This window comes from Parasteatoda tepidariorum, chromosome 10 (assembly GCF_043381705.1).
Source record: "Parasteatoda tepidariorum isolate YZ-2023 chromosome 10, CAS_Ptep_4.0, whole genome shotgun sequence".
Classification (NCBI taxonomy): Eukaryota; Metazoa; Arthropoda; class Arachnida; order Araneae; family Theridiidae; genus Parasteatoda; species Parasteatoda tepidariorum.
In genome coordinates this window covers 77,107,985-77,113,375 of record NC_092213.1, presented here as the reverse complement: position 1 = coordinate 77,113,375, position 5,391 = coordinate 77,107,985, and the positions used below count along the sequence as shown (strand labels likewise).

The following is a 5,391-nucleotide window of genomic DNA, read 5'->3' as shown; positions in this document are numbered from 1 at the left end:
CAGATTCACTTGAACTTGCAATGCATTAGGTGAGTCTCAATGGGGGTCAGTACGAAAACCCCACGCAACAGCCTCGTTGCTGGATGCAACTCAATTCAACAAGTGTTGTTAAATCAGAATACAATGTTTTTACTGTTTGTCTAATGTTTAAATGCTTACAAAACTTTTATAGCAATTTCAAATGAGCATTATTAAAATAGAGTAGTTTTAAAAATAGTGCTGTGTGTTCAATGACTTTGACAGTCAAAGAAATTAGTTAAAGATTACTCTACTATATATGACAATTATTTTAACACTAAATTGTCAAAGACATCAATGAAAGTTTTTTATTATTTAGAAGTTATGATTAAATATAACATTGCACAAAATTTTAATGCATATTGTATGGAAATTATTTTACACAAAAATTTAATTTATCAAGGGCATTTTCATGAATACAAATTTCTTATATATATATAAATAAATCGATTGTTTTAAAAATATACAGGTAACAGAAATTTCAAAACATAAAAAATGAAAATTTCAGTCTAAAGTCCCTAAGTACAATAAACTAAATTTTATTATTGCTGCTCTTTTTTTAAAAAATTAAAACACGTAAAAGACTCAGATGTCTTAATAATAAGCCGTTGGTCTCGATAGGTTACTCGGAAAATCAGTTTAAACTCTGCTTGATGATCATCACTAGCCTTAATCATTGTCGGAGTTGCACTGGTGATTTCACTCTAGATGATCTTAGTAGTACAATAGAGAGCTGTCTTCAAAAATGTAGCTGAAAATTAAAAAAAGAAAAGTGAATGTTGACATTGAAGGCACAAAAGTAAAATATAAACCAATAAACAAATTTTTTTAAATTTAATAATTTGAATAAATCAGATACGACATGACCATACTGATCCGATCATAGGGGTATCTGATTGACTTATTATTTATTCAAACTTTAAATTATTTACAAGAATACCAATATTGCTTTAATTAAGAAATTTTATGTTTCATTAAATAGTTACTAGCTGTAAGAAAACAATTTAAGATAAATTATGATTTTTAAACAAATTAAATAATATTTTGTTGGAAATAATATTTTTCAAGAAAAGAATATTATTTATCAATCTTTGGAGTCAGAAAAATACTAATACCACAATATCTCTATATTGTGTACCTATTATCTGTAATGAAGTACCATAATTAATTTGGTTATTCATTTACTGCACTCACTTGAAATATAAATTTATAAATGTTTTGTTTATTTACAAACTTTCCCTATAATTTTTTTTCAATTAAGATATTTATTAATAAAAGTTATTAAGAAGATGAAATTATTTATATCATTAACAGAATAGAAAAAAAGTTGGAAAGTCACATTCAATATTTTGTCGAGAAATTACAAAAATAGGTACTTTATTTACGTCGCACTAGAGATGCACATGTAGAAATTATTGAGTTATGCAAGTATTGACTGAACATGACATCTTTAAGTTAAACTAACTATTTATTCAGTATACTACAAAAAGAAACAAAATGGAACGATGATCGTAATATATATAAAAAATAATAAAGAGCACGGGCTTCATAGGTGAAAGTTAAATTAGTAGTGCTGATGTGTTCCCAGATTTCCTAAATATATAAATACCAATGTTTTTTCTTTCTTATTAACACATCTACATCAATAATTTCTACAGCACAATGACATGAATTATGCGTATGACTGGTAATGGAAGGATACTTAAAAACATAATTCAAATTCAATAAAACTTTTTAAAATAATATAAATAGAAAATTTTATAAAACAATATAATGTTCATTTTGGAACCAAAATTATAACTTCTAGGAAAATATATATTTTATAATGTTTAATAATTCACCATTCATTATCATATCTTTTTATTTACATATTGAACTTAAATTCTTTCAGCACAAAATAAATAACATGCTTCAAAGGAAAACACGTATCTGGGTTAGGTTTTTAAAAGAAAAACATACAAAAATAGAAGAGTTATAACTTCAAAGTTGGGGGAGCGATAAAAGAAACTATCGGTACTCTTAAGAAAATAAAACTTACCCAGACATCACACTCTTTATTAAAATAATGTGATGATACTTCGACTAACGAAATTAGCTGATAATACTTTTTTGTTGGGTTTCATAAAAATTGCACTGTAATTTCACCGGCATATTTCAATTCATATCAGCAGCTTTGTTAGATTTTTCAGAAGGGGCACATGCGTATAAACCAATTTTGTTTTTGACGTCATTGCGTAAATCGTTTTCCCGAGAATGAGGGGAAAAATCAAATATTCCCTGGCAATAGGATGAGGACCATTGGGATTTGGAATCGTGCTGCCCGCACGCAAAAAAAGCGTGAAAAAGCATATTTCCAGGCATATATGATATATTCAAACCCCAAATTGGACACTGACGAGCATATTGAGAGAAACAAGTCATATGTGGATCTCTACACAAAATCGACTGAAAAGGATCCTACTAATCCGGAATCCCATAATAGTTTATATACAGCTATTTACACGCTTGAAGGACTGAAAGTCATGAAAGAAGTACAGCCTACAAGCAGTGCTGAATATCTTCAGATAATTCAAAATCTAAAAACAGCTCAAGCAACAACATCAGCTGAAACTACCACAGACCATGCGGAGACAATCCAACCAGAAACTCCTACAGTGGAGACAAGCCCTATCCCAAATAACAACTCCGAGCTAACAGCACCAGCAGACAAACAGATCAGGAAAAAGAAGAAAAGGAAGAAGAGAAATGTCAACTTGGCGACATTAAAAAACTCTGATTCCGAACCAGAAAGTGAACCAGCTCACCCTGAGAAAGAGATCACTCCCGCACCTGGGACGGAGGAACCCACCCCTGAACCGACCACTACTGAGACCCCGGCGACAGTCGAGAACCCAGTGGAAAATCCTCAACCGATAGAGACCCTGCAGCCCATCAGCAGAAAGTTGAAAGTCACCGTCTCGAAAAAGACCTCTCAGATATAGGTCTTCGGCCTTCCAAGATCGAGCAGATGAAAAAGAGGCGGGGCCAGGAACTTAAGCTCCTCCCGAAAGACGCGGAGTTAGTCACATTACTCCAATCCCTTCTCCCAGCTGCAAAGACATAGAAACGGAGATCCCACAAATGACGACCACAGAAATTTTTTCTGTGGGATTTACCCTTTCTAAAGTCATTATTCACATTTGCCCAAGGGCAAAATTTAGCCAGATGAAGAAGTGAGATGCCCGCTTCGCGGGCAGGTACTTTGTTCTACATCATATCAAGTCAAGTCATGGTTGTCAAATTAAGTTTTCTCAAATAAAACGTATTTGTTTGCTTAAAATTGAAGTTTAAATACCACTGGGAAAAATGATGATTAAATTTAATAAACATTTATGTATACACATTTAAAAATCCTAAAATTATGTACTTACAATGTTAGGAAACAAGCAATAAAATTTTTTAATCCCTTTTCATGCAAAAACTATAAAGATTAAAGTATAATTAAGATATAAAGTGATAAGTTTTTTGATCAAAAGATATTGCAACGATTTAATTTATTAATCAACAATCATTTATTATTATCAACGATTAATATAAACGATCTGTGAATGTTTAATATGTGCTTTTACATTCCAACGATATATGATTTGACGATGCTTTTAGGAATTCCCTTTATTTATTATTTAAAACTGGCTTTACATTTTCCAAAGAATCATTTCAGTTATTTTATACTGAACTTTTGTCTTAATGAGACAAAAGTGTAAAATATTCTCACAATAATTTCTTTTATTAATTTCTTTGTGTATACAAGTATACATTTAGAATATTTCTGAACTCTATTTACACCTCTATTACTCTATTTTTAAAATGTACTGTAATTTAAGTTTGTGTTTGATTTTTGTTTCAGGTTCTTGAAAAAAGTTTTGTAATATCTGAGATTTCTCAAAAGATGTATCCCCTGTAAATGATGACCTGCTTAGATGTTTAAGACTTTAATTAGAATTTAGCTATTAAAATCCATACTGTCCATACAGAAAAGATGAAAAATTTACTATGTCAATTAATTAAAATTCAGTTGCTTTTATGTTTCTATAATGATAGTATTTTTAAAATGTACTGTAATTTAAGTTTGTGTTTGATTTTTGTTTCAGGTTCTTGGAAAAAGTTTTGTAATGTCTGAGATTTCTCAAAAGATGTATCCCCTGTAAATGATGAAGCGTGGTGTTTCCTGCTTAGATGTTTAAGACTTTAATTAGAATTTAGCTATTAAAATCCATACTGTCTCGCAACTTTAAACAGAAAAGATGAAAAATTTGCTATGTCAAAGAAAATAAAATTGTAAACAAAAATAAAAGTTATTAATACTTGATAATTTTTCCTATTTCATAATTTATATTCCAGTGTCATTATTCAAATTTGTATGTTTTAATTTTAAATATTTATGAACAAGTGTAATATTTCCGTTATTATATGCTTGAAGATTATTTTTTTAGTATTTAGCTTCTAGAATTTTGTTTCCTAGTGATGATTTACAAAAACTTGATAATGTGTAAATAAAAACTATGAAGCAAAGGGTACCCTTGGAAATATGAATGAAAATATTGTTCTAATACATATTTATGTCTGGAGTGCGATCTAAAGTTCAGTGATAATTTTACTTAAATCCCAATTTTTAAACTATTTAAACAAATCAAGAACACTGTTGATAAGTAGCATATCCAAGGGTTATTCAGTGAAAACAAAATGTATATTTTTACTTAATGCTAAAAAAGAAATGTTGACATCATATTAAGGATAAATTGTCTAAATCTGAAATTTCAATGGAATCTATCAATAAGCTCTCGAAAAATAAAAATTGTGATACATAACTTTTTTTAAGTTTTATTGATATTTCTTACAAAATAAAATAAAAATTTGAATAAGATTTGATGAAAAAATTTTCGAGTAATAACATTTCAAAATCATATGTTGCAATGTTTATTTATCAAGAACATTATTTTATTTATTATGGACAGTTACCTATGAAAATTTAGATTTTTAAAAGTTTAATATAGTCTAAGACTTTAATATAGTCTAAGACTTCAATATTTAGTTCAAAGTATTTTCAGATTTTAATTAAATAAATTATTACTTAGTATTAACATACTATAATTTTTTTTAGAGAATCACTTTATATAATTTTAAATATGCAACATGTATTCAAAAACATTGACATATTTAAAGCTTGCATTTTCTACTCTGGCCTGACATGAATAAGAAACAAAAGTGGTTTAAAATATAAGTCTTCGCATTTTATACTTCAAATCACTTTTGTTTCTTCTCCTTCATGTCTTGAAAACAGACGACTATTTTTCAGCGCTTGAAATATGTACTGTTTTTTCCTATTTGTATGCT

At 28.8% G+C, this 5,391-nt stretch overlaps 1 long non-coding RNA gene across 1 annotated transcript; it reads right to left on the bottom strand.

Moving 5' to 3' along the window:
• Positions 1–312: 312 nt before the first annotated feature.
• On the bottom strand, positions 313–2,424 carry LOC139426748 (uncharacterized). The gene is made up of 2 exons (XR_011637955.1): positions 2,057–2,424; positions 313–769 (listed from the first exon to the last, which is right to left on the bottom strand). It is a non-coding gene; the product is annotated as an uncharacterized lncRNA (long non-coding RNA).
• Between the last annotated feature and the right edge of the window lie 2,967 nt (positions 2,425–5,391).